Below are 12445 nucleotides of genomic sequence, written 5' to 3' on the forward strand. Positions count from 1 at the left end.
GCCCACAAGCCCTCCAGTTTGGCAATCCAGAATTATAATGCAGCACTCTGCCTGCCCTCCAGAAGAAAAACATTGCCTTCTGGGGCTACCCAGAAACCCCAAATGATGATCAACCTGCACGCCACTTGGCTGTACCCAAAATATATAGGCTGACCTGGGCAATAATGCCCTTTCTGACAGAGGCTGAGGCTGGACCTCCTGGCCTCACCCATACAGCTGGCAGCTCACTGAGCACATCGGACCAGCCATTGCCTTAGGTCGTTATCTCATCCCAGCCTCGGTTTTCAGGACTTAGAACCTAGACCTTATATCCAATCACTGCCCATGTTTGAAAATGATGCGAAATCAGAACTCTTTCCCGATGGCAAGAAACCTTGTGGTAGGTTTGTTGTATAATGTTCAGTGTATTGGATACCAGTGTGTCCAATGAGGCCCCGCCATTGCTCACGGGCCACATAGGTGGCAAACACACATTGTGACCCTCAGCCTTAGCCGAGTACTCAGGTAAGGCCTCTCAGTGGCTGGATGAAGAGACAGCATATTGGGCTTGCCATGCCCCTAGGCCTCAATTTTAAACAATAGTTCGGTTTGTCCCTTCACTCTTCCCCAGAGCTCTGCTTTGGAACTCCTCTTTTGGTGGGACACCTGAGGTAACAACCCTGAAAGGAGTACTCCATCCAACAGATTGACGAAAAACAATTGGGATTGGGAAAATCCACAGAGAGCAAGATTCGTCCATGGCCCATGAGGCCTCCTCGACATTCCACGGCCATCGGTGATACAAAATCCAGAGACAAAAGCCTGAGCAAGCGCCTCAGACTCGCACTTTCTTCATATCCTGAAGATGTCCTCTCATGGTTTGTAGATCGGGCCTGCCAAACCTACGTCCCCAAATTTAAGCTGAGTTTGTGTTTTCAGACTTCTGTCTTCAAAGTCCTGGGCAACACAACATCCAGGCTGGGGACCCTGGAGCCACACATTAGGACTGTGCCTACCCAATCCATGGGAATTCTGCCCATTCCATTGTCCAAAATCGTACAAATTAGGAGAAATCTCCAAAGTCTCTGAGGCCATCCCAATAGTATAGGTCGCCCGGGACAAAAAAGGTCAGTCTGTCATCAGCTGAGCATCTACCTCCACTCATACCCTAGATGGATGTCCCCAGAGAAGAAGATTGAACCAGACAGGACCCTAGGCCAAAATCGGATCCATTGCTTTGGTTTACAGGCATGTCTCCTCAAAACCCTGGATTCCAATACCAGCATTGGGGTTTTCCTGAGGCACCCATCAGAACAAACCTCGTCTCCACAAGGAAACTTGTACATGGGAGCTCTGTCAAAAGCTTGGAGAATACTTCAGGGTCCCGGTGCCACCGCCCCATTTAAATGCCCTCATGGACACAAAGACACATTAGACCCATCCTCAGGAAAGTCCATTTCAACTCAGCCACCCCGGTTGCTCCCACAGAGCCATCAGATCTAAACTGTCTTGTCGCTAGGAGACAATTGGAATGCGAGGCGGGCTTCCCAGGCATCCATCCTCGAACGTTGGTCTGGACTCATCCATATGGGATGTCCTGGAGCTGTCCAACAGGTCTCAATTGTCCCGCAGAAGGAATCCTAGGAGGGGGCATCCCACCACTACAAACGTGGGAAAATCTCCACGGCCTCGAGATTCGGCTCCCTTCATGAAGGGGCCGTCATGAACAGAAAATCCAAGCTGAGCCAACGTCTGATCCTCGCTCTGACTTCAGATGCATGAGATATTGCTTCAGATCTTCAGGAGGTACATGCCGTGCCCTCGCCCTGAATCCCAAGTCTAGCTTGTGTTCTCAGACTTCCGTCCTCACACTCCTGGCCCCGAAGCCCACAAGTTTGGCAATTCCGGATAATCATTGCAGCACTCTGCCTGTCCTCGAGAAACAAAATATTGCCCAATGAGCTGCCTGGGCACATTAAATGAGAATAAACCTACACGGCACTCGAATGTACCCAAATTATATAGTCTAACCTGGGCAGTAATGCACTGTCTGACACACCCTGAGCCAGGACCTCCTGAGGAACACCCAGACAGCTGACCACACCCTGAGCCCATAAGACTCGCCGTGGCCTTAGGACATCATCTCTTCCCTACCTCAGTTTTCAGGCTTCAGAACCTAGACATTATCTCCAATCACTGCCCAGAGGTGACTGTGATGCAGAAATCAGAACTCTTCCTTACCCATGGCAAGAAACCTTATGGTTGGCATGTTGTCCAACGTTCAGTGTAGTGGAAACCAGCATTCACCCTGAGGCCCCGCCATTCTTGAGTGTGACGAGGGCATAAACACGCATTGTGACCCTCAGCGTGAGTCCTGTCCTCTAGTACGTCCTCTCAGTGGCTAGAATATTAGATGCCATAATGGCTTGACATGTCCCTAGGCCCCAAATTTAAACCAGATTTCTGGTTGTCCAATCGCCCCTCCCTAGGGCTCTACTCTGGAATCCCTCATTTGGTGGGGTTTGAAAAACAAAACAACACAACAACAACAACAACAACAACACAAACGGACTTCTTCCATCCCACAGAATGACCCCAAACTCTTTGGACGGGGCCAAACCCCCAGAGAGTAAGACTCGTCCATTTCCCATGAAGTCACCCGGATATTTCATGACCATGAATGGCACGATATCCAGAGACAAAAACTTGAGCAAGAGCCTCACACTCGCCCTTTTTTCATATCCCGAAGAGTTCTCCTCATGGTCTGTAGATCAGTCCTGCCATACCTATGACCCGAAACATAAGCCGAGTTTGTGTTTTCAGACATCTGTCCAAACAGCCCAGGCCTACACACCCTACATGCTCAGGCCCCTGCAGCCAACCTGAGGACTGTACTTGCCCTTTCCAAGGGAATTCTGTGTGCCCATTCCAATGGCCACAACTCTACTAATAGAATAAACCTCCAAAGTCCCTGAGGCCATCCCGTTAGTGGTGGCTTCCCAGGACAAACAGGAGCAATCTGAGCCCATCTGAGAAGCTACCTGCACTCAGACTTGTAGACTGATATCCCCAGAGGTAAAAAGGAATGAACAGGCCCCTAGGCCCTAATCGGATCCATTGCTTTGGTTTCCAGGCATCTTCCGCAGAGGCCTGGATTTCAGTACCAGCATATGGCTGTTTCTTGACTCACCCATCAGAACAAAACTCATCTACACATGGGAAACTTGCACGTGGGAGGTGTGTTAAAGCCTCTTTTTAGGAGAACCCTTCAGGGCCACAGTGCCACCGCTTCATTCCAAGGTCTCCATAGACACAAAATCATATTAGGACACATGCACGGGAGAGTCCAATTCAACTCAGCATATTCGGTTGCTCCGCGAGATCCAGCAGATCTGGATCCAGCAGATCTGGATCCAACTTGTCTTGTTGCTAGGAGACAATTGGAATGCGACGTGGCCTACCCCGCCATCCATCCTTAGAACCCTGCTCAGAATCATTGGCCTGGAGCCAACCAACAGGTCTCAATTGTCCTGCAGAAGAATCTTTGCAGTTGGGAGCTTCTCACACCTCCCATCGTGAGAAACCCCCATGGCCTCGTGATAACCCCCCCTTCATGAAGGGGCCATCAGGGACCTAAGGTTCAACCTGAGAAATAGTCTGATCCTCACCCTGACTTCAGATGCACGAGATCTCGATTCAGGTCTGTATATTGTACCTGCTATGTCCTCACCCAGAAACCTAAGCCTAGCTTGTGTCCTCAGACTTCTGTACACAGACTACTGGCTCACAAGCCCTCCAGTTTGGCAATCCAGAACTACAATGCAGCACTCTACCTGCCCTGCAGAAGATATACATTGCCCTCTGGCGCTACCCAGAAACCCCAAATCAAGATCAACCTGCACGCCTCTTGGCTGTACCCAAAATATATAGGCTGACCTGGGAAATAATGCCCTTTCTGACAGAGCCTGAGCCTGGACCTCCTGGCCCCACTCAGACAGCTTGCCGCTCACTGAGCACATAGGACCAGCCATTGCCTTAGGTCGTTATCTCTTCCCAACCTCAGTTTTCAGGATTCAGATCCTAGACCTTATCTCCAATCACTGCCCAGGTTTGAAAATGATGCAGAAATCAGAACTCCTTCCCAATGGAAAGAACCTTGTGGTTGGCTTCTTGTCCAACGTTCAGTGTAGTGGAAACCTGTTTGTCCGATGAGGCCTCGCCATTGCTTGCGGGGCACATAGGTGGCAAACTCACATTGTGACCCACAGCCTTAGCCCAGTCCTCAGGTAAGGCCTCTCAGTGGCTGGATGAAGAGACAGCATATTGGGCTTGCCATGCCCATAGGCCCCAAATTTTAACCATAGTTCGTGTTGTCCCTTCACACTTCCCCAGTGCTCTGCTTTGGAATTCCTCTTTTGGTGGGACACCTGATGTAACAACCCTGAAAGGAGTCCTCCATCCAACAGATTGACGAAAAACAATTGGGATCGGCCCAAATCCACAGAGAGGAAGATTCGTCCATGGCCCATGAGGCCTCCTCGACATTCCACGGCCATCGCTGAAACAAAATCCAGAGACAAAAGTCTGAGCAAGCGCCTCAGACTCGCACTTTCTTCATATCCTGAAGATGTCTTCTCATGGTTTGTAGATCGGGCCTGCCATACCTACGTCCCCAAACATAGGCTGAGTTTGTGTTTTCAGACTTCTGTCCTCAAAGTCCTGGGCCACACACCATCCAGGCTGGGGACACTGGAGCCACACATTAGGACTGTGCCTACCCAATCCATGGGAATTCTGCCCATTCCATTGTCCAAAATCGTACGAGTTAGGAGAACCCTCCAAAGTCCCTGAGGCCATCCCAATAGTATAGGTCGCCCGGGACAAAAAAGGGCAGTCTGACACCAGCTGAGCATCTACCTCCACTCATACCCTAGATGGATGTCCCCAGAGAAGAAGATTGAACCAGACAGGACCCTAGGCCAAAATCGGATCCATTGCTTTGGTTTACAGGCATGTCTCCTCAAAACCCTGGATTCCAATACCAGCATTGGGTTTTTCCTGAGGCACCCATCAGAACAAACCTCGTCTCCACAAGGAAACATGTGCATGGGAGCTCGGTCAAAAGCTTGGAGAATACTTCAGGGTCCCGGTGCCACCGCCCCATTAAAAGGCCCTCATGGACACAAAGACACATTAGACCCATCCTCAGGAAAGTCCATTTCAACTCAGCCACCCCGGTTGCTCCCGCAGAGACATCAGATCTAAACTGTCTTGTCACTAGGAGACAATTGGAATGCGAGGCGGGCTTCCCAGGCATCCATCCTCGAACGTTGGTCTGGACTGATCCATATGGGATGTCCTGGAGCTGTCCAACAGGTCTCAATTGTCCCGCAGAAGGAATCCTAGGAGGGGGCCTCTAACCACTACAAACGTGGGAAAATCTCCACGGCCTCGAGATTCGGCTCCCTTCATGAAGGGGCCGTCATGAACAGAAAATCCAAGCTGAGCCAACGTCTGATTCTCGCTCTGACTTCAGATGCATGAGATATTGCTTCAGATCTTCAGGAGGTACATGCCGTGCCCTTGCCCTGAATCCCAAGTCTAGCTTGTGTTCTCAGACTTCCGTCCTCACACTCCTGGCCCCGAAGCCCATAAGTTTGGCAATTCCGGATAATCATTGCAGCACTCTGCCTGCCCTCGAGAAACAAAATATTGCCCAATGAGCTGCCCGGGACATTAAATGAGAATAAACCTACACGGCACTCGAATGTATCCAAATTATATAGTCTAACCTGAGCAGTAATGCACTGTCTGACACACCCTGAGCCGGGACCTCCTGAGGAACACCCAGACAGCTAACCGCACCCTGAGCCCATAAGACCCGCCGAGGCCTTAGGTCATCATCTCTTCCCTACCTCAGTTTTCAGGCTTCAGAACCTAGACCATCACCAATCACTGCCCAGGGGTGAGTGTGATGCAGAAATCAGAACTCCTGCTTACCCATGGCAAGAAACCTTGTGGTTGGCATGTTGTCCAACGTTCAGTGTAGGGGAAACGAGCATTCACCCTAGGGCCCCGCCCATTCTTGAGTGCGACGAGGGCATAAACACGCATTGTGACCCTCAGCGTGAGTCCTGTCCTCTAGTACGTCCTCTCAGTGGATAGAACATTAGATGCCATAATGGCTTGACATGTCCCTAGGCCCCAAATTTAAACCAGATTTCTGGATGTCCAATCGCCCCTCCCCAGGGCTCTACTCTGGAATCCCTCATTTGGTGGGGTTTGAAAAACAAACAAACAAAAAAAAACAAATCAACAACAACAAAAACAAACGGACTTCTTCCATCCCACAGAGTGACCCCAAACTCCTTGGACGGGGCCAAACCCCCAGAGAGTAAACTCGGCCATTTACCATGAAGTCACCCGGAAATTTCACTACCATGAGTGACACAATATCTAGAGACAAAAAGGTGAGCAAGAGCCTCACACTCACCCATTTTTCATATCCCAAAGTGTTCTCCTCATGGTCTGTAGATCAGTCCTGCCATACCTATGTCCTGAAACATAAGCCGAGTTTGTGTTTTCAGACAACTCTCCCAACAGTTCTGGCTACACACCCTACAGGCTCAGGCCCCTGAGGCCAAACCTGAAGACTGTGCTTGCCCTCTCCAAGGGAATTGAATGTGCCCATTCCAATGGCCACAACCTTACTAAGAGGATAAACCTCTAAAATTCCTGAGGCCATCCCAATAGTTGTGGCTTCCCAGGACAAACAGGGGCAATCTGAGCACATCTGAGCACCTACCTGCACTCAGACCCGTAGAGTGATTTCCCCAGAGGTAATAAGGAATGAACAGGCCGCTAGGCACCTATCGGATCCATTGCTTTGGTTTCGAGGCATCTCTCCTCAGAGGCATGGATTTAAATAACAGCATATGGCTGTTTCTTGATTCACCCATCAGAACAAATCTCATCTACACAATGGAAACTTGCACGATGGAGCTGTGTGAAAGCCTCTCTTTAGGAGAACCCTTCAGGGCCCTAGTGCCACCGCTTCATTCCAAGGTCTCCATAGACACAAAATCATATTAGGTCACAACCACGGGAGAGTCCATTTCAACTCAGCTTCCTCGGTTGCTCCCCCAGATACAGCAGATCTGACCTGTCTTGTTGCTTGGAGACAATTGGAATGCGAGGTGGGCTACCCAACCATCCATCCTTAGAACCCTGCTCGGAATCGTTGTCCTGGAGCCAACCAACAGGTCTCAATTGTCCTGCAAAAAAATCTTTGCAATTGGGGCCTTCTCACAACTCCCATCGTCGGAAAACCCCCATGGCTTCGTGATCCCCGCCCTTCAAGAAGGGGACTTCAGGGACAGAATTTCCAATCTGAGCGATCGTCTGTACCTCGCCCTGACTTCAGATGCACGAGATCTATATTCAGAACTGTAGATTGTGCCTGCCATATACTCTCCCAGAAACCTAAGCCTAGCTTGGGTTCTTAGACTTCCGTCCTCAGACTACTGGCCCACAAGCCCTCCAATTTGGCAATTTAGAACTACAATGCAGCACACTGCCTGCCCTCCAGAAGAAAAACATTGCCCTCTGGGGCTACCCAGAAACCCCAAATGAGGATCAACCTGCACGCCATTCGGCTGTACCCCAAATATATAGGCTGACCTGGGCAATAATGCCCTTTCTGACGCAGCCCGAGCCTGGACCTCCTGGCCCCACCCAGACAGCTGGCCGCACATTGAGCACATCGGACCCGCCATGGCCTTAGGTCGTCATCTCTTCTCAACCTTGGTTTTCAGGCTTCAGAACCTAGACCTTATCTCCAATCTCGGCCCGGGTTTGAAAATGATGCAGAAATCAGAACTCTTTCCCCATGGCAAGAAACCTTGTGGTTGGCATGTTGTCCAAGAATCAGTGTAGTTGAAACCAGTGTGGCCCATGTGGCCCCGCCCATGCTTGCTGGCCATATTGGTCACAAACACACATTGTGACCCTCAGCATGAGCCCAGTCCTCAGGTAAGGCCTCTCAGTGGCTGGATGGAGAGACAGCATATTGGGCTTGCCATGCCCCTAGGCCCCAATTTTTTACCGTAGTTCGGGTTGTCCCTTCACTATTCCCCAGGGCTCTGCTATGGAATTCCTCTTTTTGTTGTACACCTGATGTAACAAACCTGAAAGGAGTCCTGCCATCCGACAGATTGACGAAAAACAATTGGGATCGGGCCAAATCCACAGAGAGCAAGATACGTCCATAGCCCTGCAGGCCTCCCCAACATTCCACGGCCATCGCTGATACAAAATCCAGATTCAAAAGACTGAGCAAGCGCCTCAGACTCGCTCATTCTTCATATCCTGAAGAGTTCTTCAGATAAGAACCTACACGGCACTCGAATGCACCCAAAATATATAGTCTAACCTGGGCACTAATGCACTGTCTGACAACCTGAGCCCGGACCTCGTGACCAACACCCAGACAGCTGACCGCACACTGAGCACATCAGACCCGCCATGGCCTTAGCTCATCATCTCTTCCCTACCTCAGTTTTCAGGCTTCAGAATCTAGACCTTATCTCCAATCACTACCCATGGGTGATTGTGATGCAGAAATCAGAACTCTTACTTACCCATGGCAAGAAACCTTGTGGTTGGCAATTTGTCCAATGTTCAGAGTAGGAGAAACCAGCATTCACCCTGAGGCCCGCCCATTTTTGAGTGCGACGAGGGCATAAACACGCATTGTACCCTCAGCGTGAGTGCTGTCCTATAGTACGTCCTCTCAGTGGCTGGACAATTAGATGTCATAATGGGCTTGACATGTCCCTAGGCCCCAATTTTTAACCAGCTTTCTGGTTGTCCAGTCACAACTCCCCAGGGCTCTACTCTGGATACCCTCATTTGCTGGGACACCTGAGGTAGAAAAACAAAACAAAACAAATCAACAACAACAACAACAAAAAAAGGAATTCTTCCATCCCACAGAATGACCCCAAACTCTTTGGACGGGGCCAAACCCTCAGAGAGTAAGACTCGTCCATTTCCCATGAAGTCACCCTTAAATTTCACGATCATGAGTTACACAATATCCAAGACAAAAACTTGAGCAACAGCCTCAAACTCGCCCTTTTTACATATCCAGAAGTGTTCTCCTCATGGTCTGTAGATCAGTCCTGCCATACCTATGAACCGAAACATAAGCCGAGTTTGTGTTTTAGACAACTGCCCGAGCAACCCTGTCCTACACACCCTACAGGCTCAGGCCCCTGGAGCCAAACATGACGACTGTGCTTGACCTCTCCAAGGGAATTGTATGTGCCCTTTCCAATGTCCTCAACCTTACTAATAGGATAAACCTCCAAAGTCCCTGAGGCCATCCCAATATTTGAGGCTTCCCAGGACAAACAGGGGCAATCTGTCCCATCTGAGCTCCTACTGTCACTCAGACCCGAAGACTGATGTCCCCAGAGGAAAATAGGAACGAACAGGCCCCTAGGCCTATCGGATCAATTGATTTGGATTCCAGGCATCTCTACTCAGAGGCCTGGATTTCAAAAACAGCATATGGTTGTTTCTTGACTCACCCATCAGAACAAATCTCATCTAAACATGGTAAACTTGCACGATGGAGCTATGTGAAAGCCTCTCTTTAGGAGAACCATTCAGGGCCCCAGTGCCACCGCTTCTTTCCAAGGTCTCCATAGACACAAAATCATATTAGGACACATCCACGGGATAGTCCATTAAAACTCAGCCTCCTCGGTTGCTCCCCCAGATCCAGCAGATCTAACCTATATTGTTTTTGGAGACAATTGGAATGCGAGGTTGGCTGCCCAGCCATCCATCCTTAGATCCCTGCTCGGAATCGTTGTCCTGGAGCCAACCAACAGTTCTGTATTGTTGCAGAAGAATCTTTGCAGTTGGGAGCTTCTCACAACTCCCATCGTGGGAAAACACCCAGGGCCTCGTGATCCACCTCCCATTCAAGAAGGGGCCATCAGGGACAGAATGTCCAACCTGAGCGATCGTCTGATCATCGCCCTGACTTCAGATGCACGATATCTCAATTCAGGTCTGTAGATTGTGCCTGCCATATCCTCACCCAGAAACCGAGGCCTAGCTTGGGTTCTCAGACTTCCGTCCTCAGACTACTGGCCCACAAGCCCTCCAGTTTGGCAATCCAGAACTACAATGCAGCACTCTGCTTGCCCTCCAGAAGAAAAACATTGCCCTCTGGGGCTACTCAGAAATCCCAAATAAGGATCAACGGGGCACAGCATTCGGCTGTAACCCAAATATATAGGCTCTCCTGGGCACTAATGCCCTTTCTGACACAGCCAGAGCCTGGACCTCCGGGCCCCACCCAGACAGCTGGCCGCACACTGAGCACATCGGACCCGCCATGGCCAGAGGTCGTCATCAATTCTCAACCTCGATTTTCAGGCTTCAGAACCTAGACCATATCTCCAAACATGGCCCGGGTTAGAAAATGATGCAGAAATCAGAACTCCTTCCCCATGGCAAGACACGTTGTGGTTGGCATGTTGTCCAAGGTTCAGTGTACTTGAAACCAGTGTGGCCCATGAGGCCCCGCCCATGCTTGCGGGCCACATTGGTCACAAACACACATTGTGACTTTCAGACTGAGCCCAGTCCTCAGGTAAGGCCTCTCAGTGGCTGGATGGAGAGACAGCATATTGGGCTTGCCATGCCCCTAGGCCTCTATTTTTAACCATAGTTCGGTTTGTCCCTTCACTCTTCCCCATGGCTCTGCTTTGGAATTCCTCTTTTGGTGGGACACCTGAGGTAACAAACCTGAAAGGAGTCCTCCCATCCCACAGATTGACGAAAAACAATTGGGATCAGGCCAAATCCACAGAGAGCAAGATTCGTCCATGGCCCATGAGGCCTCCCCAACATTCCACGGCCATCGCTGATACAGAATCCAGAGACAAAAGCATGAGCACGCGCCTCAGACGCGCTCATTCTTCATATCCTGAAGAGTTCTTCAGATAAGAACCTACACAGCACTAGAATGCACCCAAAATATATAGTCTTACATGGTCACTAATGCACTGTCTGACAACCTGAGCCCGGACCTCGTGACCAACACCCAGACAGCAGACCGCACACTAAGCACATCAGACCCGCCATGGCCTTAGATCATTATCTCTTCCGTACCTCAGTTTTCAGGCTTTAGAACCTACCCTTATCTCGAATCACTGCCCAGGGGTGACTGTGATGCACAAATCAGAACTATTCCTTAACCATGGCAAGAAACCTTGTGGTTGGCATGTTGTCCAACGTTCAGTGTAGGAGAAACCAGCATTCACCCTGAGGCCCCACCCATTCTTGTGTTCGACGAGGGCATAAACACGCATTGTGACCCTCAGGGTGAGTCCTGTCCTCTAGTACGTCCTCTCAGTGGCTGGACCATTAGATGTCATAATGGGCTTGACATGTCCCTAGTCCCCAATTTTTAACCAGATTTCTGGTTGTCAGTCGCCCCTCCCCAGGGCTCTACTCTGGAATCTCTCATTGGTGGGACACATGAGGTTGAAAAACAAAACAAAACAAATCAACAACAACAGAACAAGGGACTTCTTCCTTCCCACAGAATGACCCCAAACTCTTTGGACGGGGCCAAACCCCCAGAGAGTAAGACTCGTCCATTTCCCATGAAATCACCCGGGAAATTTCACGACCATGAGTGACATGATATCCAGAGACAAAAACTTGAACAAGAGCCTCACACTCGCCCTTTTTTCATATCCCGAAGAGTTCTCCTCATGGCCTGTAGATCAGTCCTGCCATAGCTATGACCCGAAACATAAGCCGAGTTTGTGTTTTCAGACAACTGTCCAAACAGCCCTGGCCTACACAAACTACAGGCTCCGGCCCCTGGAGCCAAACCTGACGACTGTGATTGCCCTCTCCAAGGGAATTGTATGTGCCCATTCCAATGGCCACAACCCTACTAAGAGTATAAACCTCCAAAGTCCCTGAGGCCATCCCAATATTTGTGGCTTCCCAGGACAAACAGGGGCAATCTGGGCCCATCTGAGCACCTACCGGCACTCAGACCTGTAGACTGATATCCCCAGAGGTAAAAAGTAAGGAACAGGCCCCTACGCACCTATCGGATCCATTGCTTTGGTTTACAGGCATCTCTCCTCAAAAGCCTGGATTCCAATATTAGCATAGGGGTTTTCCTGAGGCACCCATCAGAACAAATCTCGTCTCCACAAGGAAACTTGTGTATGGGAGCTATGTCAAAAGCTTAGGAGAATACTTCAGGGTCCCGGTGCCACCGCCTCATTCCAGGGCCCTCATGGATACAAACACACTTTAGGACCCATCCTCAGGAAAGTCCATTTCAACTCAGCCACCCAGGTTGCTCCCGCAGAGCCATCAGATCTAAACTTCCTAGTTGCTAGGAGACAATTGCAATGCGAGG

The sequence above is a fragment of the Mustela lutreola genome, chromosome 5 (assembly GCF_030435805.1).
Source record: "Mustela lutreola isolate mMusLut2 chromosome 5, mMusLut2.pri, whole genome shotgun sequence".
NCBI lineage: Eukaryota > Metazoa > Chordata > Mammalia > Carnivora > Mustelidae > Mustela > Mustela lutreola.